Genomic DNA, 24,662 nt, shown 5'->3' with positions numbered 1-24,662 from the left:
TGATTTTATTCAGGGCTATAATATACTTATGACACCAGGAAGGCAGATGAGCAGTTTTTCGTTTTATTAACATATAAATCTAACCCTGCAATTCACGATCCAAGGACTATTCATATGCAATTCTTGCACTTCTACTTATATCAGAAGGTTGACGAGTTTATTTAAATCCCCTATGCTTGAAGGTTCAGGGAGAATATGGTTAAGAATACCTGAAATTTGCCATCACATCCTTTTTTCCCATAGATACCTACGCTGCTGGAGCTCCTCATAAGCCCCAAGAACTCTATTGATTTTTATAAATTGAAGATTTGGCCCTTACATTCAATTATAGAAAGAGATACATCTTCAGAGTATCAGGAGAAGGGAACATTATTGATCTTTCTTCACTGGTGGTGTTTTCACTCCATTTTTCAAAACGTATAGGCTTTTGTTTATTAAATAAAGACAATCGCTGGCAATACTCCCAGTTTAGACACATAATTAAACACGAAATGAATCAGCTTTGGAATACAATCCCCAAGCAATTTGTAGTTTTAATTGTACTAAATTGGCCAAAATCAAAAGTTCATCTTTAGAAAAATACAAAATTATCTCCTTCCTCCACCAAAAGTCAAAGTGATCCCAGCAACAAGAAGACCTGACACATAATTTGAGTTGATTGATCTGGAAAAAAAAAGTGAATGTTGGAAGATAATTTCTTTGAGATGAATCATTGTTTATTCAAAACTCAATGTTTAGTTTATCTGATTTCTCCACATGGGGTTAGTAGGGATGTGGGAAAACAACAATTTGCAGGTGGAATGGGCTTCAGGGGTTAGTTTCTTTTATTTTGCTGTTTGCAGAAGCGGTAAAACTGGATGTGATCAAATGATCCATGTTGCTGATAGTAAATTCCTCAGCGATTCACTTCTGCTTGTGTATGCAATATATCCTAGAGCCCTCTCTGACCGTTTGATTCAGCACTTACTGGAATCAATTTATAGGCTGCCCCTTTGACTCCATTAAGCACATTCTGCACCAGTTGGAGGCACTTGGATGAAACCAGGTTCAGTGTAGCTCTGTGTGTGTGTGTGTGTGCGCGCGCATGCAGAGCACTAGTGTCATCCAAAGAATCTCTGCAACTCTTCTGCTCACCTATAAATGGGATAGGATGCTTTGCATCCCTTGGGATTGTGTGTGGGAGATGTCTATTTGAGGTAGGTCCACAGACACAGCTGTAACAGGGAGTCCTCCGAGTACTTTCAGGTGGTTATTTTTAGAGTTCAGCTCTCCCCTCCTCTGTATCCCATCTCAGAAAGTTTAACAAGCGAGGAAAGATGAAAATTAAGCCAGAGTTGTTTTCAGAGCGTTTTGTCTTTAACCAAACATCACCTGCAATGATGATATGAAGAAAAATACTAAGCCTCTACACTTCAACACATTGTTATTTTTCTCAGGGTACAGCAATTTTTCTCCTTTTATAGTAGCAAATTTAGATGTTGCTTTAGTAACAAATTCTGCCTTAAAAGCAACATAACCACCTTTCAAAAAAATACTGATCCAAGTGCTGACACTATTATAGCAGAAGAGCTTTTAATTTTTTGCTTTTGGCTTGACAAACCTCTTGGGCATGGGATACTTCCATCGGCACCTAAGGAAAGGAAAGGAAAGAAAGAGCAGGGCAGAGTGGTAATTGGCCTGTGCTGTGATCAAGAGCAGTAACATACAATACCAAAATCTCCCCGCTTTTTAAGCATAGTTCTGATGGATGTGAGTACTCGTGCCCTCCCGTGTGTGTCAGCTGTGACACTAAATAGAGAAAGCATCTCAGCATATTGGATCCTGATGCGTAAATTCTCATTTGGTTTGAAAGAACGGCTGGAGGTGAAGTGTGACTCTCAACTGCACACTGTGATTTGAGCTTCCCTGCAAAGTATTCATTCCTACCTGATGTACTTCACTACATTGCACAACTTCAGATACCATTCTGAAATGCAGTAGAAAGTAGCTACGAGAAAATTAATAAATAGAGATTATATTTTCTACCAGTTAATAACTGAAAAGGAGCACGATCAGGACAATTCTAGCAATTGCATATTCTGTACAGACACCACCGCACAGCAGGCTTCACAATTTGGAAACTCAGTGTGCTTTCTTTTTGTTCCTAATAATTTTGATACAATACCTCCATTCAATCCATTACTGATGAAAAGAATTTGTGACGTTTGGGCAGACAGAATATTACCTAGGATTTTACAAAAAAAACAAGATCCACTGAAGTTTATCTCCTGGTTATCTATAAATGAGGTGAAGCCATGAGAGAAAATACAGATCTGAAAACAGAGGAGAGAAAACTGAGAGTAAACAGTTGCTTGAATTTTAAAATTGATGATTTGCATCTAGGACGAACAGTATGTGCCCATCGGAATATAATATTACACTGGCATTTTATTATTATTTTCTTTTTGTGATTACTTATAGTTTAAGATGAATGTCATATGTCTAAGATTCTGTCTCTCTCTTGCTACACAGTTTGGATGTGGGACAGACAATACAGCGGGACAAATTATCAAACTACCTCTGTTGACATCACACTGTTGAAGGCATCTGGACACAAGTCCCTTTTCTGCTGAGACCTGCCATTCACTCTCTGGACAAAACTATGAAGGCAGACATATCTCACCAGGGATTCATTCTGTCCTTGTTGCGATGTCTCACAGACTAGAATGATCATATTCTTCTTGATCACAACATGCATGTGTTCAGGGCACTTGTGGCATCGCAGTGATTAAAATTATATCACCCTGGTTATAGTAGTAGCTCCCTGCCTCCCTGCCTTTGTATTTCTATTAATTGCAGCAGATCAAAGCATGCTTTCTTATTCCATTTTGATTGTAACAGGACTCAAGAGCAAGTTGAGACAAAGGATGAATATTTTAATGTGTAATATCAAAGTCTGAAGAACAACGGAAAATGTCATCATTTGTCTAACAAAAAGCACAAAGGAAAACACATGAAAGCAAACAGTAAATACATACAAATCATAAAAAAAAACAGAAGAGGAAATGAGGTCATTTAAGGTGGTTCAAGCTCTGATATGCAGCATGGACCATTTCACCCTGTATTTAGGAAAACATCCGCCTCATTGGCTGTTGCAAGATGGATGACTGTGAGCCTTGTTCAAGTTTGAAACGAGCCTCAGATCATCCGTAATAAAAGTGTTGCTTCTGATTTCAACAGGATTGCCTCTGATTCATGTTGCTGTGAGCAAATGGAACAATTAGCACCAGACAACTTCACCACCTCCTCTCACGCGGTTCCTGATCTCGCAGACAGTTGTGACATAACTCATCCTAAGCATGAGCCCTCCACAAAAGCTGTTTTCATAACTAGAGTTTTGCTTTGAACTAACTTCTGTCATTGTAAGCTGCTTCATTAATTCTGTAAGGCAGGCAACAGCTAAAGTGAAAAAATTTCAGCATCATCGTTGATGTCTTATCTAGGTTCCTTTCAAAATGCTCACAGCTTTTAACTTTCCACTGGATGATTAGGATGGTTGTAAGATAAAGTGACAAAACACTAAAAAGATCATATTTTAAAACTCTGTAATCATAAAATTATTTCTAATAATTTCTCATTTTGAATAATAAAATATCATATCATTACAAAGTAATAAAAATGTAATAAAATTGAGTTCTTAAGAAGATTTAAAATGTAATTGTGTCTTTTAATGTTGTAATAATTATACAATTAAAATTACAAAATCACATATAATAATTGAGACAGAATCTCCTGCCGTGGCAGTGTCAGAGATTCTCACTTCAACAGGTTCATTAATGAACTCTGTATATACAAAAGACTAATATAAACTCAGTCCTCCTTAGTTGAACTGTGGGACTTGACTTTGACCGTGCTTAGATGCAATGTAAATCAGACTGCTGATTTCTGACTGACAGTGCAACCTTTCGGGTTGCTAAATTTGCAATCAAGCTCACTCAGCTTTCTCCACACCCTACACTAGAAGCTCGCCCCTTTTTTTTGCATTATAAGACCTGCAACTGGATTGATGGACAGTGTCTGGGGACATTCATAGATGTTTGTGATATCCAACACTACACTACTTTGCCCCAGTCCCAGAGTGCCTCCATGAGACAGCTCTGTGTCCCCTGCCTTCCAAAAATGTCACAGAGGCAAATGCATTAAGGGCTGCAAGACAGTGGGACTGTGGTTGGAACCACTGAAAAAATTGCAGTCACAGAAATATATCCTGTCATTTTCTTATTGAATCTTGGGTAATTTAGACTTTCTGATAAAAAGGGAATTTTAAGCCTCAGGCGGAAAGGGGAATGTATAAAAATGCAGCTATAGATTCTTCCTATCCACTTCTCAACTTCAGCAACTGTCTTTGATAGGTAAAAGTACACATGCATGCCAGATAACATATTCAGTCCATTAAGGAATCAGGCTAGAAAGAGGCAGAATTGACAGCCCAACAAACAGAAAATTTTACAAAATCTACATGTTCTTGCATATTTCTTTGACCATTGTGGGACTCAGAGGATGATTTTGCCCTTCCCATCCTCTGAACATAAGCTCCTAATCAAACACATAATCTCCATTAGGTGGCTGAATCACATTTTAGCTAGCATAATGCCTGATAATCCAAATTTTTTTTCAGAGTTACGTGTACCGATTCCCTACATTTAAGTAGACAAACCACTGTTGTTTCAAATATCTGCTTCCAGAAATATATCAGGGTTTTAAAAGCCCTAAAAGGATGCCTAAAACACATCTCCAGCTACATAAATCCAAAGAGAAGGGGAATACAGAAGGGAACCAGGGCTTTTGAATTTAAATGACCAATTTTGCAATGAATCAATTTCAGCAAGAAAAGTTGAGAGAGCATAGATGAAGGCAGCTTTAGGGCCTATTTAAGACTGTAAAAACCTATTTGTTCACACCTTCTTCATGCAGCCTCTGTCTAGTGTTTAATCTATATTTATTTTTGTGGCTTTCCAAAGTGTAGGTGTCACCTAGTATAGGGAGAAAAAAAAATGTTAAAGCACAAGAAGGTGAGTTATATCTACAAAAGCAAAGAACTTCAGAGGTTCAAGATCTGTGATGACATTCTTCCAGACACGATCTGACTGTGCTTACAGACAGCAGCTTTGAAGTGGTGTCTGATTAAAATAAAACAGTTATGGGCTTCATAAGGGGACAGGGACAGACTCACAGGCTGGTTCGTATAGCAGTACCTCAAAAGCAAAACCACAGCAAGCTGGAGAAAAGGATAAGTGAGAATTCACTGAACTTTCTCCAACCTTCTTGACTTAAGTGAAATTTTAATTTCTAGAATGGTTTCTCATAAACTGCAGCATATGTATGGACATAACCAGAAGACCAAGAGGTGTTGCTGCAGGAAGGCAGGCCAAAGAGGACCAGCCCTGAGGATGTTTAGCTGGTGGGAAAGGGTCAGTGAGGAAGACAATATGTTTACATGCTGCTCAGAAGTTGCGGGTGTCACAGCCAACATTAGAAATGAGTGGTACACACTGTGGAAGACTTCCACAGATCTGCTGCAGTGTGCAAGCACTGCCTCATTTTGCTTGTTTTGTACCTTGCTCCTACTAGCTTCATTTGGTCACACTTAATGGTTGTACTGCAAGAGACAATAGACAGTGCATGCCTATCCTCGCTCTCCGCTCAAGTCACAATTCTTTGAATTTGTACTCTACCCTCTCCAAGTTTACTCTATTCCAGATTGAAGTGTCCTGATCAGTTGTCAAAAGTGATCCACAACTTTGATTACACATAAGGAAAATTTCAGCCACATAAGGCCTGACTAATATCTAACACATATGACTAGTAATTAAGCTATTTGAGCTCAGGATCTCCTGAGAGTATAAATGAAAGGAATGAGAATTTTCAGAGAAGAAACATCTCAGTCATTGTAATCTTTACAGCACTGTGAAGGTTGCATTGGTCAGCTTAACAACAGGTTATCTGTACACAGAAAGTGGTGAAAAGAAACCCATCCTATATATCATTATTGCCTTGTGCTGCACCTGCTTTACCTACTGCATAAGAGCAGAAAACAAAGGACTACAATTGGAACCTCACATTGATGAAATAATCATATTTACTGTCTTTTGTTTTTATTCCTCCTTCCAAAGTTTCCTTGGTTGAAAGACATGGGAAAGAATTGTCTTGGAAATTATGTTACTGTGAATTCTTCACCTCAGATGTATGCTTTCATCAAATCGGGGAGCTTTATTTCGGAGAATGCTTTGGGCTACAAAAGATACAGTATCATATGATTACAGAATCTGCCGCTAATCTCCCAATCAGCCATTCATTACCTCACATTAAAAACAAACAGAAATCCCATAGCAGTGAAGAAATCCAACCATAATTCTGCCTCATGCATTTGTTCTCTGGATGAACCATGAATGTGTGGGAGACAGAGATTCAGCCTGCAGACGTGCAAACATGGAGCTTTTCTTCTCCTACAAGCCCCCCCTCATAGGCTTGTAGTGAGGATTGTGCTGATTCTGCAGGGTGCTGAGACACACAAAGCGAAACTGGAAGAAAAGTTAGATCAACCAGTATGGTCAAGCAGTTACTGCACTGAATGGGGAACCGGCATGCCTACGCTCTGTTTCCAGTTCTGCTAGGGACCTGCTCTGGCTTTGGGCAGGACACCTCACCTCTACGTGCCTTGGCTTTCCCTTCTGAATTCTAACCCCTATCGTATTCTCGCTATTTGTTCTGGTGCAGTGCTTCTCCCGTTGAATCTCAGCTCCAGCTGTGGCTATCAGCTACCATCATCCATAATAGTAAATAAACATAAGTGATAACATCTCAGAATGTCGACTCAGGCTTAACGCTTTGTGTGTGTGTGTGTGTGTGTGTGTGTTTATTAGCACTAGTTATAGTGCTTGTTTCATAGGGAAAACCTATATTCTCTGTGAAAGAAAGAGTTTTGGCAGGGATGGGATGAAATTAAATTAGTCATTTGCTGCTGTGGAAGCATGGAGAGCTAAAGCATAACTGTTTTCTCAAAACATCTGACAGGACACATAAAATCTCCAAATAGTTTACAGAAAAGATTGGCCAAAAACAGTCAAAAAAAAAAAAGCTACCTGCTGTTTGTACCATGTGTGCCAGTCACAAGAAGGGAAATAGATGCAGCTGTGAATGTCACGTAAAGGTATTTCATATCGCCTCGTCCCCAAGACAAACCCACCTGCCTCCTCTGCTAGGCAGCTGGCAACCGTTTCATTTTCTGCAATAACTCATCAGGGGAGCCATGCTAACCACTCACATACACAAGTGTTGGGCTCTTGACTCCTAAGGACACTGGTCGTAGCAGCCCAGCTGATGTCAATGGCAGTTGGGTGCTTGAATGCACAGGAGTCATGCTGATACGCTTACTGCTCCTCTGACATATAGCAGTGAAGCGGTCACCACAAGAGAAGGGGTGGCACAGGGCTGGCCAGCAGCTCCCTGTCTGTGTATGTTTCCCACCCTGGGAAATGTCCTCCTGCCCAGGACAGCAGCTTGCTGTTAAAATTAAAAGAGGACAATGTAAGCCAAAGTCACCAACCCTCTTCAAATGCCAGAGTCTCTTTTCAGAAGAGAATAGTGGTGGGTATCACAGACAGGGGAAGCAGACAGACACTTTTTAGTCCAAAAAAACAAAAAGAGTTTTCTGTGGTTCAGACAGGCTAGACGTGGCTGAATCCAGAAGTATGGTTGAATCCAGAAGTTTGATCAAAGGAACAAACTCTGAACATGGACAGAAATCTCTCATGCAAGATTTGCTTTTGTTCTTAGTGAAATAAACTATACTAAGATGGATAGAAAGGACAAAACTAGAGCTTTGTACTGTAAAAAGCCTTACATTAACACAGGTAAATTCATGGCTTATGACATCTTCCCCGCCGTGTGCTATGAACAGCAACAGAGAAATCCAAACAGAATTGGCCAGTTCTCTCTGTTCATTCACAAGAAAAAAGAAATCAGCAAAAGCTCATTTCTCATGAATTGTAATTTTTCCAGTCAATATCTTGTGCAAGTCTAATCATCCTGAATACATACAGAAGAGGCATTTCCAGCTCAGCCAATATGATTAAGTAATAAAGCTAGGCATAAGAAGTTGTATAGTGTTCCCCGTCCACTAAGCATATTGGAATACAATTAATTCTCATTTTCAGGAACTGTTTTTTTTATATATGCACATATATATATATTGAGAATAAGAAGCAACACTGTGTTATATTCCTAGTTGCTAAAGTCTTTCTTCTTAATTGAGAAAAATGTTAGAAAATAAGCTGATACCAGCCTGCCCCTGTGGCTACCATTTTATTTAGACACGGAGTAGTTTATTTTAATTTAAAATATTTAATGCACAGTGGGAGTTTAGAAGAGACTGCTCCATCCTTCAAAGAAATAAATGGCATGCAGCAAAAGAAAATGTTTCTATGACTGCTTTAAATCTCTTGGGAAACGATGAATTGAAAGGTACTATTGTCCAAGCGTTGATATAGATTACCAACAAAGAGCTGGCTCCAGTAGGTCACCAATTACATCGAGGCAACAGAAATGGCTATTTAAGTTTCAGTCACAACTTCACAGCGTGAGCCATCTCGCTGTTATTTATTTACTCTAATACAGTTCTCAATCAAATACCTTTTACTTGTAATATAGGTACTCATATGACTCTCCTGCATACTATTCTGCTGAATGGCCTAGAAAGACCTAACAAATAACTACAGGTCAATCATGTACTTCTGCCCTGGGGATCGTGATTTAAAAGATCGGTGTCACATTTTGGTCTTTCTGCTTGGACTGTAATTTTAAAAGTAGATGACACAACAATGCATGAAATGAGTTTTTTAAATGGAATGAAAAATCATTTTCCAATACACTTTAAACTGCCTTTGTTAACTCCCACACTCAGGAACTTTAATGGCACAGTGCTAAGGGGCATATTCCTAGCTGATGCTAATCATTATATCTTGCTTCAACAGTGTTTACACCAGCAGTGGATCTGGCTCAGCAATTCCAGCTACAATATGTTTCCTTTAAGTATTTCCCCTCATTTCCTCACTCCTTATTAACATTGAAATGTCATTTATTGAAACAGGTTAAGGATTTCAGAAGCCTTCATTTGATATGGGTTAACTCCATGCAACTTGCGGTCTCCTTGGCAATATTTTTGATTTTCAACTTGCACATCAGCTTTCATGTGAGCTAGATAACGTGCATTCGGCTCCTTGTCACTTCCAGCTTAGGAAATTAAATAAATTAGCATTATTGGATTTTTGTGGCACTTTACATCTCTGCTAGATCAACTAAAGTCAAAATGGCAAAGACATCATTCTCCTGAGTGAGAAGATGTCTCCACTATAGGCCCTAAGCCCATACAAAAATATAAACTTGTAGGCATACTCTCTCTTGTGTGGAGAAACTGTTGAACTGCATAGTCTCTGAGTAAGAAACTTCCCAGGATCATTTAGTGGGGACATGGGGTTTAGTTGTCTTTACCATGCCAATGATTCAGTCATATTTACCATTTCAGCTGCATTCTGTACCTTCTATTTATTGCACTTCTAGTCACTCTGCAAACTGACAGCTGGCTACCAAATAAAACAGGACTTGGAGCACGTTTCATCCAGTGTGCCAAAATGTGCGGTCTTTATACGAAAAGATGGGCAGGTCTATCAGCGCAGTCGTGGATGCATCAAAAATGTAGCATCAGCCACACAGATAGATGCAGAACCTTTTCCAGAGTGGAACTGGTCCTAAGGATTTTCAAAAATGTACTGTACAAAGGTATCATTACAGAAAAAAAAAAACTTTATACAGAGTGTCAGATAAGAGTACCTTCAGTACCCGAAGGAAAGTCTATGTACCTGAAGGAAACTCTCTGACTCACCAGAGCATGCCCCAGTGTGAAGGGCTTGTCTCTGTTATCATCTCACTATAGTTTTCAGATGCCGGGGATAAGGCTCTGATCAGCCAAAGCAACAAATACTAGGTTTGATAAAAAGGCATGCAATGAAATAGGACAGACATTATTTCACTACCTGGTGAGGGCCAATTTCTCTTGTAGGAGACTTACCTACCAGCCTGACTTTGTTGTGCTGATGCTCACCTGCAGGCACCACTCAGCTAGTAGTAAATCTAGAGCAGAGGAGCCCCAGCATTGGTCATGTGGGTTATATCAATGCTACTGCTCAGGGGTACCCCTGACTGTGCCCTGCAAGCCTGGCTGCCCTGTCCCCTCTCTTCTGAAGGTGCCAGGTGAGCACCAGGTATGTAGAGCGCTCTTAGACATGGCCCTTGGACATGCCTGCTGAGACCACGCACAGGCAGCCCATCACCACTGTGCCCACTGCCCTGGAGAGCTGCCACGGTCCTGGAGGCCCAGGAGAGCAAGGGATGGTGGAAAGAAGAAAGGGAAGGCAGTGGTGGCACCATGTTCAGTCTCTTCCACCTGAGGAACTGAGTGGAAGGTGACTGGATGGTGACAGAGTTCATTTCTAAATCATATTCTTTTACAAACCGTTTTCCTAAGAAGGAAGGGACTCACCCAGTCCATCTACTGCAGGAATTTGCTTTCATTAGGACTAGATCCAGGCTCTTACTGAAAACATATGTTAGTGGAAGGTTTGGTTTTCACATCTGCCTTCAGAGGAAAATTGTCAAAGTTCCACCAAGAAAACTGCACAAGTCCAACTTTTCCTGAAAATCTTCTGAAAAGAATCCCACCCACCCTGAATATGAACAAATCAGTCCCTTCTGCAGAACATCTTAATGAAAGCATCATCATCCAAGTTCTCCAGAAGGGAAATGCTGTGCAGTTGTCGTCTGTTTTGATCCCGCGGCTGGGATCCTGTCAGCTGAGGAGCCGTGGCTCCCTGCCTGCTGCTGGTGGGCAGCAGTGGGAGATCGCACTGCTCCAAGCCACTCTCACGCAGGCACAGGAGAGAGGTGGGCTGGCCCACGATTTCGGCGCAGGGTAAAACCTCTGTGGTACGTGACCATGCAGCTCTGGAGCTCCTGGCTCACTGGCCACTCCACTGTGACCAGGGGTTTTTGTAGACATAGGAGGCTGGATTTATTCTTCATCAAATCTCCAAACACATGGGTCAGGTGTTGTTACTGCATGTCACCTGAACTGTCTTCTACTTTAGAGACAGCAAGCCTCCTCTAAACTTTCCGAGGTTTATAGCAGAGTTTTCACAGACTTCAGTTTTTTTTTTTTTTAAACTCCCTGCTGGCATTTTAAAGATTCTGGCAACTCGATGGAAATGTCTTCAAGATATTGTTTAACCGCCTTTCACTTAACCTGTGCTCTTTCAGGGCTCTCCACTGTTCTTATTTCCATGCAGAGCTCTTCCATGCCCTGAAGCAACCTCCAGATTATTATACTGGTATACACATACCGCTAATGCTAAATGGTTCTTTTCACTTGTGCACACATCAGCTAATCAACGTTAGGGACCTGCAGTCATCAATCTGAAAGCCTTGTTTGCCATCATCACCACTGAGGCCTATAGATCAATAAAAAGATGATATTGTTTATATAAAACCCAATAAACAAGATCTGTCTGAGGCCTACATATGGTTTCATTCATTCTAATAAAGCAAGTGCATCTCTTATGAGCTTTAGCCCATCAGATTTCGTAAACTGTTTATTCACTTCAACAATCACTGACACAAGGATATTGTTGTATCCAAGTCTAGGTCAAGCAAGACTTACTTGATCTCATGCTATTTCCATAATAATCTCTGTCATTTCTCTAAGAATAAGAAGGTAAGGGCACTTTTATTGCTGCAATAAAAACAGCAAAGTGATCTTCTGATGGCACTTAATTAGATTCATTTTATCTTCTTTGACTGAGCATGACATACTGTAACCCTTATTTATGAAGTAAAAATGAATGTCTTATGGTTCCTAACACAATTGAAGAAGAAATTACCATGGTATTCAGCTTAATCTGTGTTTGTATCCGACATAAATGATCTTAAGATAAATTACAGGAAATTATTTTCTACTCCTGGTAACCATAACAACAGATGAGAATTGGTTCTAGTTCAACTTACTGACTGTTCCTGAACTCTTCCATAATGTGTAATAAAAATTATAAGACAAAAGCAATCCACAGGCTTTCATTTTTGTTTGTATAGGGACAATTTTTGATGCACTGAAAAGTAATTTTAGGTTTAAGTTAAGCTTCAGTCTTTCAACTCTCCCTCAGATGTAGGGTGAAATGCATTTCTGTTCCAAAGTGCGATGGCGTACAGATCACATAATGGATCTCCCCAGGGAAGGGACACATGGCAAAGCTTAACAAAAATGATACCTCCCTGAATTGTGCGGAAGTAAGCAAATTATGAGTTTAACTGGACAGGATTTTAGAAAATACTGCAGATGCGAGCAATCTCTACAAGTGTCTTTGAAGCAAGACAATACAAACAGGTAGTGAATACATCATGATGATAAGCAGATACTAAAAGAAGGGATGTGAAAAGCTTGGAGGCTTTAAAGAAGGTAAGTCGAGCAGGGTAGGTCACTGCAATGAGTGAGTTTTCAAAATTGGAAAAGAGTCCTCAGTGCACAAGGAGTACAGATAAGAGTTTTGAAGAAATTTTGAGCTTTTAACTGAACAGGTCTTTAAGTATCAGACAGTCACCAGGTAATTTGGATTGGTAAGGACCTCAGAAGATCCCTAATCCAACACAATGCTCAAAGCGGGGTCTGCTATGAGATCAGACAAGGTTGCTCAAGGATTTATCTAGTTGAGTCTTGAAAATCTCCAAGGATGGAAACAGTAAAACCTCTATGCAAAACCTGCTCTACTCTTGACTGTCCTCATGGTGAAAAAGTTTCTCCTTATATGCAATCTGAACATCTCTTGTTTCATTTTATGCCTGTTTTTTCTCATTCTCCCACCATGCTCCACTATGAAAAGCCTGGCTCTGTTTTTTCAATGATCTTCTCTTAGGTACTGGAGGGCTGCTGTTAGGCACCCTGAAACCACATCTCCTCCAGGCTGAACAACTCCAGGTCCCTCAGCATCTCCTCACAGGGCAAATGTTCCAGCCCTGAGCATCCTGTCGGCTGTCTGCTGAATTTGCTCCAGTTTGTCAATGTCTTTTTCATATTTGGTGCCCCAGAATAGATAAAGTATCTAGATGTGGTTCAACAAGTGCCAAGCAGAACGGATAATCACTTTGCTTGATCTCTTATCTCTTCTGTTGATACAGCCCAGGATGCTGTTGGCTGTCTTTGCTGCCCAGGCACATGGCTGATTTATGAGTCTATGAAGATGCCCACATCCATTTCAGCAGAGCTGCTCCCCAGCCAATCGATCCCCAGGTGAACCATTGCTGAGGATTAGTCCTTCCCAAGGGCAAGACTTCATGTGCTTTAAAGATCAAGTAGCAAAAAACAAGGCCTCTCCTGAATCATGGCAGACCACTATGGCCTTGACTATGGAAATAGTGAGATCCAAGACAGGATCTTCCCCTACTTTTTGCAGTTAGCTGTAAGCACCCCTCTGTGTGACATGATATAAAAACTTCCTGGTACGGTTGGCCCTGTCTCAGTATCCAGCTATGTCTCATACCATCTATTAGACCCGAGCTAAGTCTTAGAAAGGACTGGTAACAAAAAGGAGCCTGGAAAACTATGTTGACTGATGTATGCTACCTCAGAACATCCCTGTATTCTTTTTTCCTCTTTTCATCTCATTCTTTTTGTATAACTTCAAAACGATGTTCCATGCAAAGTGGTTTCACATTTGTCCTTCCCCCACTGTGCAGATTGACAAAACATTGGCTCTAGGACTGACTATGGCCAGCTAGGCAACACTCTCAGTTGCTTTGGAGTTTGTAGCTCACCGCCTGCCTTTCTGTTAGCAGCATATTGTTGGAGCACAGGATGTTACAGTCACCTTCACTCCTTTCTACAAGGCCAGTCATCCATTTTTTAATTCACCTTCAATCCAGCATTTCTGTTGGACTTGGCAATTGTGCAGTTCTGCCAGGTCATTAATCTACTCAGCCATATGAAGATCAAAAGCACAGATCAGCTCTCAGACAAGAGATACCTGACAGTACCCATGAGTTTTGGCAGAAGAGGAGATGACGGCAAGAAGTTACCAACTGTTGTTTCCCCTCAGCTGAGCCTTTGGATGCAGCAATTTTGAGATGGGGAGAGGAACATTTTTAAAAGCCACAGGGTAAGCAGCAGAAAAAGGGCAGAGGTGTTTTGGGGGACCCTTGGTCAGAATAATTGCTGCCCAGCATGTGCTAAATTCATTTAAACACATACGTTGATACAGGATGATGGGGAGTGCAACAGCCTTTGACCGACGTGCAAGCTAACAAGTACTAGAGATAAGCAACAGTTCTCTCAGACAGAAAAGTTGCATTTTCATGCATCCACAGGATATGTTTACACATTATAGTGAGAGAAATCAAGAACAACTCCTACCTGCACTACAATTCAAGGTTAAAATGGTGCATCGATGTAAGAGCACGGTGCCAAGGCTGAGTGGATGAACCTCTGGTATAAACAGAATTGGCAGATAGAACCAGTCCAGTTAGAAGTGCTATGGTTACATGGAAGAATCCTTTCTTTCTGCTGGGTCCTATAAAAATCTTAATACACATGGGCACTTCTTAGGCTGATCCAGCTAGGAGAAAGAAAAAAAAAGACAACTAACCAGTATGGGACAGCCAGTAAGTTGAAGCAGGTGCAAGAACTCTTGGCTGTAGTGTGGGACAGGACAGGTAAACTGTGGCAACTTGTGTGTTTAAGGGACTGTATGAAGCTTTCTTTTGATTGCAGACTGTAGACTACTAAGTGCCTACTGTATGACCTGGCAGGCAGCAGAACAGTCAGAATAAATCAGAAAGACGGCAGCACGGCAAACAATTTGGATCTGGGTTGCCCTGATGTCATGCAATTGGAGGTTAGACCACAAAGAGCACTGGCTGTGCCGCATTTTCTCATGTGTTCTGCTCCTACAAGGGAAATGTATAGCAGGCCACTTAAATCAGGACAGCCCTTTCAAGTTACTCATTTACACCAGCCAGGGACCTAATGCATGATTACTGAAAGTCAGTAAAGCTAGGTCAGTTTACATCAGTTTTCATCAGACCATTTGCAATTATTTCTTTCCTTTCTGAAAAACATTTTACAGATAATAATAAAATTACATAGCAATTAAGTAGTGAGTCATTACACCCTGTGGAAGCAATTCTGTAGGTAGTGAGGCAACATCCATCCTGCAGTGCTTAATTATTTGGCTTAAGAAACAGATCTTCTTCCATGGAAGGATCTGAAGGTCACTGCTTTCAGTCGGAGTATGTCTAATCCCAGCAGACCAACGCACAGAACAATACAGTCTGTGTGTGCAGTCTTCCCTGCAGAAACAAATGGTAAACCATTGCAACAAGAAGAGAAGGAGGTTCAGCTAATATCAGAGTAATCAGATTCGCTCTCCCTTCTTATGCAGTTCCACTGAACAAATTCAAAACCCCTTAATGTCAGGTTATTTTATCCAGATGATCTGGCTTAATCCTCATACCTGTCAATGAGCACAAGGCTTAAAGAACTTAATTCTAGAGTGTGGTTAAAGAAACTTTTTTCTCTCTAGCATGTTCAGAGAAAGAAAGTTGGAGTCTCCAACTTTCTGACATACAAGCAAGAGCAACAACAATGTCACACTTAAAAAATCAAGACAGGAAATTCTTGATGATGGCAACGCCATTTTATGATTTATAAGAACAGTTGCATTCCTCCCTAATTTCCCAACTGAATAGCAGATGCTCTTCAGTAAAAAGCTGTTATCATTTTATCTGTTTTACAATATGTCATGTATATTTTGCCAATCATATTTTGGCTCTCATCACAGTGTCTGCTGTAATGCAATTGTAAGCTTGTTTAATCAGTTCAGCATAATCTGGTGCTTTCAACACTGCGAGCACGCACACACACGCACACACATGCAGATCATACATTGCCCACGCAATTCCCTTTTGCCTTGTAAAATAGAGATGCATCGTTCCATCCGTTTGTTAGGCAGAACCCGCCTTTGAAGGTCTGTGTGAAGTTCTACTTAAAATGGATGGCACAATATGCTACATGGTTTTTTACCTGGCTGAGCAGTTATTCATTAAAAAACATGGCCTTAATTGGTGTTGCCTCACATTTGTTTTAAAGCAGATTGTTAAGTTTCACATAGCACGATGCACGCTGCTGTTTTGTAGTTCAAAACCATGAGTGAAAAAAAGCTACTTAAACTTTGTACCTGTGCAAATAAAGACTTTCATCTTCACAAGCTTAACAATTTATCCTCCCAAAACTCATCCATCAATCTGTAGACTTATTTCCCTTGAAAACACCTGCTTATTTGCTCATTCTGTTGCAAGCTCTGGTTATTTCCAAGGCTGCTGACACCAATTTACATGAAAATTCCCATTTCACGTATCTATTCACAAAAAGGCACGTCCAGCTTGAGCTGAGTTCGTTCTGTGGTACAGAAACGTTACAGAAGATGGCAGCTGGGTTTTGTGCCTTCCTGGGTCTTCATTTTTTTGCTGCCACTCTGTTATTCCTGTGATGGTTGCTCCTGCTGGCCCTCAGCTGAACTGATCACGAGGGTCCACGGTCAGTAGCTTTTACTGGGCCTTGCACATAAAAACCCTGAGCCAGCATTAATAAAAAGCAGTCCTCAGCACTTTTTTATACTGCCATTACACACGGCATGCTTTTCATTAAGGGAGAACTAGAAACTTAGCCTTTCACTGGATATCACATCATCATGGTCATGGGGTGTAACAGCTCCAGCAAACCCCTCTGATTAACAGCACAAGGGGCGACGATTTCAGACTTCTTCAGCTGTGGAGGAACCAGCACGCTCACAATAACGTGTTAAGTCTTCCTAAGAGAAAGTTTTCTGGCCAAATCTTTCATGGTGATAGAACGTAATGGAGGTAGAAGCTCTCACTGTGGTAACAAAGGCTGGTGCCCGTGTACACTGTAGGACGCTATCTTTGCTTGGACTGCTACAGCTTGTGCTCAGGTGGTGCACCAGTGGGCTCACCCCAGAATACGCCTTCCTGACCTCTAGGACACCTTTTTTCATTCCTGATCTACTCAGTCCTAGGTATAGGATTAGGAGCTGACATGACAAAATCTCTTTGAGAACTGAAAACTTATGAGATGTTTAAAAAGGAAAAGTTTGGACAGAAACACAGCTTATCTGGGGACATCTCCATCAGTTCACTGATGTGAGAAGAAAAGAATTTTCTTTCAGTTAATGATGTAATAAAATTGCCTTGTGGCAGAGGTCACAAGAAGTCTCTTCCTCCCACCCCATTCCTGCAGAGACTTTATACCTACAGCTTGTGCATCCATAGTTCAGATAGAGATGCAGAACCTCAAATAACCCTGCAGGGATATAGCTCTGAGATTGCTGCTCTATCCATGTGAATGCATTGGGGAGGCGTTGGGGAAGCGCTACCTTTGCGCGAGAGGTGCCCACACTTAGGCATGGAAGGATTTAGAAAGAAAACGTTGCCACCAATGGCAATCTGCAGAGTAAGGACAGCGAAACTCAAGAGAAGTACCAAGCTCAGGGCCCAGATGATTTTTAGAAGGTGAAAATGGGAAAAGCATTTTGACTACATCAAAAGACAAGGGAGCATAGTGCTGAGACTTCTGGAAATGGGAATGAAGCTGGATGAATAGTAATAGAAATCCCCAATTCTTTTGCCTCCCAAGAAATGTTGGTATAAAAAACTTAGTGGTGTACACATTTGCCTGTGAGGCAAATTTTAAAGCAAACCTCATATTGTTCTTGAAGCGTTAATTTGCTCATCTGGCCAGAGAAGAGAAACCCCCCTGTAATTTGTCTCACCAGTTATAAAAAGCTTGTCAGAAGGTGGAGAATGAAAACTAATTTAAGGTGGTACTATCTGCACTGGAGGGAAAGGCACAACCACACAACTCCATAGACTTCAGTGGGTCAGGAATCTACTTCATTTTCCTAATGGAGAGAATTGACTAGCACAGGTCAAAAATAACAGTCAATAAAAACAAAATAATCTACCATGATTTTGTTTCAAATTTCAAGCTAATTTTAAAAATTATTACCAATATTTTGCCAAAAGACATCATATACGTATTACATTATATTGGACTATAATGTAAGTATACATATATGAAGTACAGCACACTTATAGAATCATAGAATTATAGGATCATAGAATTATAGAATCAAGGTTGGAAAAGATCTCTAAGATCATCAAGTCCATCTGTCAACCCAACACCACCATACCCACTACACCATGTCCCTAAGCACCTCATCTACACGTCTTTTAAATACTTCCAGGGATGGTGACTCAACCACTTCCCTGGGCAGCCTGTTCCAAGGCCTGACCACTCTTTCAGTAAAGAAATTTCTCCTAATGTCCAATCTAATTTCCCTAATTTCCTAATATCCAATCTTGTTGAGATCAAAACCAATATCAACATTTTTAACTTACGGAAGTCACTGTAAGTGAACAAAAAAGGTTGATAATTATTTCTCTGGCTGTTCCAGTGGCATTTTAGACAAAAAGCTTCCCCAGGATACTCCACTTTGAGTGGGTGTGTTTTCAGTTCTGCAAAATAGCAGTGATTTCACAATTTATTATCTCTAGAAATGATAATTAAAAGTTACAAACCTGTATTTTTTCATTCTTCTGTTTATTCAGGCTTCATATCAGTAGAATACCTCGGAGGCACCAGATTCTCACCCAACCAGCTCTCACAGCTGTACACAGTGTTTTGTGCTGTTTGATGCCTAGTGAGATGTCACCTTTTTTTCTGGGGCACTGAGAAGGAGGAAGCATATTCCAAAGCCTGAGAAAGTACTAACAGTTTTCATGCAAAGATGTCAAATAAGTAATGTGTTGGGGGAAGCAGATGGAGGTTTTTTTATCTCAGCTGTGTTTCACCTTTTGAAACAGCAAGGAATTTGGCCCAAAGGCAGAAGTGCCATTTCTTGCCTCATAGACATTTGTTCCCAAACCACTGAGAAATGCTTTTTTCGTCCCTGTGTGATAATTATAGTGCATCAAAAGGCCAGGAAGGCACTGAACTGCACCTGACTTGTTGCTGGATTTTGATATTTTAGTGTAACGTGTTCCATTGTTGCTTCTTTCTTTGTTTCATCTTTGCACTTCAAGCGCTTTCATCTTGGGCGAAGCACTGCGAAGCCAGGATATTTATTTGTGTGCTGGAGGAACTCCACCAGGCTCATCCCTCTTCCTCACCCTTCTGAAAGAAATACTGCAGAATGCACAGGTCACACTGACCCTTTCACCTACCTCCCATAGTCTCTGGAGGCTGCTGGGCTTTCCTTTCTTCTCCCAACATTTTGCATTTCTTTACAGATCTTCCCAATCATTCACATTTCTGAATCTGCGTGCAGTAATACCAATTTCCAGTGAGTTATTACTGCACCCTCAGTTACAATCAGTACAACAGCACATCCCCAGCAACACTTTCTCAGAGGGCTGCAACAGCTCCTACCTTTCAGTGGGAGCTTCCTAATGTTTTCTCGTCACTCACCCATCCGTCCCAGGGTTTACCCTCTGCTGAAACAGTCGATGCAAGCCAGCCTACGCCTGCACAGCCCATGGACGGAATGCGTGTTCTGCTGCTGTTCGCTGCCTGCAGGACACGCGCCAGCGGGGATAACGTGGTGGGTGAACATGGTAGCACAGATCTCAGTCCCAGCGATTACAGAACTTATCAGCCCAGTTGCAGCGATTTATGGCAGTGTGATTTTAGGTCAGTAGAGGACATGGGCTGTCTGAACCCACTTTTCCATGTGAGTTGCAATGTGGATCAACCACCTCTCAGACCGACGATTTTAGGAAAGCAGCAGTGTCATTGCTGCGGGGATTGCCGATCCCTGACAGTCCCCCACGTGGGCACGACCGTCTGCCTCAACATCAACGAGGAAAGAGCAGGACCCTGTGTATCTGGCAAGAGGGACTAGGAGAGCATGTCAAATGGACAAGAAAGCACAAAGCACAGTGATATGATTATACTTTGCATAACAAGCAGAGCACACCAGCTGCTTGGCCACTGTCAAGGGTATTGTAGGAAACAGCAGAAATGACCTATAGGGTTTTGCTATTGTGGCTGTGAGCTGACCTGAGTCACGCAGCCATAGCGTTTCCCAGTCTTGCAGCACGAACAGTGCACAGGGCTGGTTTGTGCTCCTTGTAGATCCTTTCCCAGGGAAGTCTGCTGATTATTTAGTTAATTGTAAAACACTGTTAAAGATAAAGATGTCTTCTGGTGTCTGAGAAAACAATAAAATCAAACCATTTCCCAGTTTATTGGTCTACAGGGTTATCATAATTACTGGAAAGACTAGCTGGTGGGTTGTACATATTGATTCTCTGCCAGTGTGTGGAAATGCAGGTCTAGACACCAGCATAATAAATCTAGGTACCAGGCTGACATAATATGTTCTTGAGCTATGCAGCAGCTACTGCAAATGCTGTCTGCAGAAAAGAGGAACCATGCTCGATAAATATCTTTTAATTAACACACGTGAGGAACACTTGATCTCTCAAGGAGAGGAAAAAAACCAAACGTGGTAGCAAACATGGTGAACATCCAGTTAAAAGGATTTAGTCCCTGTGCCACTATTTTCATTTAGAATAGCAGACAGATGCATGTCCTGGTGCATAAAGGCCCTGACATATTCCAATATGGTGGAAATTAAATCTATGGAAAAGCTGCTTAATAACATATTTTGCTATGAGAATCTCCTCCTTGTAAACCTCTTAACTAAAGGAAATAACTGCATGATAGGGCCTGCTAAGCACCTGGCAACTTTTAATGTGCCAGGGAAAGGTCCTCATTCCCACCATGCAGGTGGAGTTGGGGTACGTGCAGCTGAAGCCGTGACAAGCAAAGGGACCGTAAGCCTTCCTGTGGAGGAGAAGTCTCTGCCCCTGCAGCACACTCCTGAGTGTGCAAGAAATCAGACAGCAAAAATGACGAACAGGAAAAGAAATGCGTGCTGGACCCTGTGAGCAATGGTGAAGCCTGTGTAGAGATCAGCTTGGGAAGTACTTTGTATGTTTAGTTACTACATATCTGTATCAATGACCTTACCTGCAAACCATGTCAGAGGAACAGTCAGAGGAACAGTCAGAGGAACAGTCAGAGGGCATCTGGCCTCTCAGCTACAGCAAATTTTGTAGAAGAGGGAAAAGGCTAAGGACATCAAGCTGCGTTTACACTCATGTGGGAAGAAATACTCTGGCTCTGTTAGTGAGCCAGACGGCTTCGGTTCTCACATCACTGCTCATACTGCTGGCTATTTTCTGAAGCTATCAGAAATGCTGTTGTACCATATTAGCTCCTCAAGACAGACAGTCAGATGCTTTCTAATTATAAGATACTGCTTCCTATTGGAACAGGGAGATGGGTTTCTCCCAAGCAGCAAAACACCGGATCTGATCACTCCTGTTTCTGTAGAGTCCAGACATAGACTTTTACACATTTTAGGCATATCTTGCTTTTATATTGAATTGATGTGGCATAATCCTACCAGGCTCAGGTTTGCTATCATGGAATTGAAAGCAGAATTGTGCCCTCTGCTGCTAATATTGTATGGATACCCTATAAACTCGTTTTAATCTCCAGCCCACGTAACTTCTTTGCAAGTTAATGTGGCATGTTTCAAGAAGTGAATGGAATCATGATGTTCACAGAATTCTCCTGAGAGTTTCCACATCAGATAAGAAAATAAAGACCAATATCTTGGTCCTGAGGTCAGTGACAGGTAAATCATCATGTTCAGCATCCTCTCCTCTTGACTATGCTGTTTGCCTTTTGCAGAGTGAACTGAACTTGCAGAAATGTCCTGATGGATGTCCCTGAGAGTTGGATCTGATCCATAACTATTTAAACTACACCTGTGAATTAAAGCTGCTTTGCACACTACCTCTAAAAGACACTAAACGGCAGGAATGCAAATAGATGATGGTGTATGATGACTTTAAATTATAGTAAAGTGATCCATGGAGAGAGGAAAAACTGCTATCAAGAGAGTAAGTGAATGTGAAGACAGACATTGGTAACCTTGATTTGTGTGCTTTGCTGATGTACTGCTCCTTCCCAGGAGGGAGAAGGGGGGGATGCAAAATAGAGTGACCGACTCATAGGGTATAGGGATCTGTACTCTGATATATATAAATATGGGTATAAATGTTTTCAATTAGATCAGTGGTGACTCTATACTAGTATGTAGTGCAGCAGCCCAATCTCTGCAGCTGGCTTAACTGCCTTCATGCAAATCCTCAAGTTGGAGGGTGTCCACATTTTCTTCCCCTCCTGTGCATGGAAGATACTCCTACATCCAGCAATCCTTGGAGCAGGCAGAGAACTTCACAATGCTGCTGCTTTGTCATTGCTTCAGGACGGCACACAGATGAGGAGACACTCAAGACAGTCTGTGGAGCCATAGCCAGGCATCCACTTCTTCTGAGACAAGCTGGCTTCAGGATTTAGTAACTCCATTGTGCTGTGGGCATTAACAACAGCATCTCTGCAAACATGATAATGTATGTGCTGCATTGGTGGCTGACAACATTCAAGCAATGGATTCATTGATTAGTTGCTCCCATTTCAGAGAAAGGTCTCTTGTGGCTTTTCATCCCACTACCATGAGTGCAAAAGCATGCAGAGAGATTTTGCTAAGGCAACTCCCTCCCCTTTACCAAGCGACTGAGTTAGGGCAATGACAGGCTGACCTCTAAATGGAATTTATATCATCCTTTTCTCCACATCAGACAATGTAAATGTTCCTCCCTGCCTTGTTTTCCTTTTAGCAAAATCCTTGCTGTTCCCTTCAACTCTCATGTGATGAATGTAGTAATGCATTTGGAGTCTACTTTATGTATATCGTGCCTACCTCATTTCATTCTTCTGCCAACAATCAGCCGATTTAAAAGACTTATAGCTAATGTTTGAGCCTTTTCAAAAAAAAGCAGCGTATGCTCCTAATTTCCTTTAATAGTCCATTTTCATTCAATTTATCTAGTTTTCTCTATTCTCTGTAGACTAAAAGATTTCAATTATATTCAGGTTTTCCTTGTAAAGAGAAGTTTATTTGGGGGAGGGAGGCAATAACATCCTTTAACTTTAGGCAATTTGTTTTAAAGAATTATTTCTGTTAGAAGAAGAGTAAAAATGTCTTTAAAAATTTTCTTATTTGTGCATCATTTGAATGGAGAAATGTCACTCTTCTATTATGTTAATGATTTTTAAAAAGGGGTAAAAAAAATTTTACCTCTAAAGAGCAATCAAACATCTCTTCTTGCAACAGAAAAGGCATCATTAAAAAAAAAAAGAAAAGAAGAGACAAGTACATATTTAAATGAATGATCCAGTGTGAGGATACATGAGAGTGATTTGTGTCTTGAAGCTCTGCTGTCACTTACATTATGCCTGATGAGCATTTAATGAATGTTCACAGGAAAAACATCTACTCATATTATTTTTTTTGGGAACAGGGAAGGCAACAGCCATTTTTAGGGGACAAAACTTGATGGATTTTCTTTCAGCTCAGTAGATACATTGATACTTGTAAATCCTTTCTAAGTGTACCACTGTAATTATAAATCTTTTAGCTATATTTTTCATTAAAGAACATTAAGGTAAATATTCTGTCCAAGAGGAGATATATTTGGCATATAGGTTTTTAAAGCTGACATTTAAGTACTTACTGCAGTGTTGCAGCTGTTCAATAACATTATTCTTATTATTCATTATTTAGGGTTTGTAATCCTGGATGCACTGCTCTTTTGCTTTAAAGCAACAAGACCCTTGATTTACCAATTACATGTAGTCAGTTATTACCTAGCAGAGAAAGTGGAGCCTGGAGGAAAACGCATCTTGTCATTCTCTGATCTACTCTCAGCAATCCTATATCCATTTCCCTGGAAGCACAAACTACACCCCATAACCTAACCGGCACGGATGCTGCCCCTACACGAGGGGACAGAAGAGACTGCTGTTCGGAGGCTTCCTCAGCACTGGCTTTGCGTGAGGCCAGCTCAGCCCTGGGAGGATGGGTGGGTTACAGCCCAGCCCTGCACCCAGCCCACCTCCCTTCTTACTTCCCGGTTGCTTCCCCTGTTGGACAGCCCAGACCCTATTTCAGAAGGCATGCCTCTTCTTTTGCAAAAGCAGCTCTGTGCCTGGGTGACCTCCAAAGCCAGAGCAGTGCTGAGTGGTTTGTTGCAGACATCGAGACTGTGTAGTGATGTTGCATGGTACAAAGTCTTCTCTGGTATTAAGAGCTACCAGACCTATGTCGGCTATCTATAGGCTGGTAATAAAACTTTCTTGCTTTGCCATCTTACTGTGTGTTACATGTTTCACGGGAACCTGTCTTAAGAATCCTCCAGGATTAAGTTTAGCAGTGCACTAGAGCATGCTTAGCTCTAAGCACACACTCAAACGCCATGGGAATTCATCTGGAGTCAAACAAGGAACACGTTCAGAGCCCCCGCTCATCACATTCAGTGTCAGAAGATTATCTCCAGCATGCTCTGTGTGTTAATAATCAAGGGTATAGGTAAAT

The sequence above is a fragment of the Calonectris borealis genome, chromosome 5 (genome assembly GCF_964195595.1).
Source record: "Calonectris borealis chromosome 5, bCalBor7.hap1.2, whole genome shotgun sequence".
Lineage (NCBI taxonomy): Eukaryota > Metazoa > Chordata > Aves > Procellariiformes > Procellariidae > Calonectris > Calonectris borealis.
Note: the sequence above shows the minus strand (reverse complement) of the source record.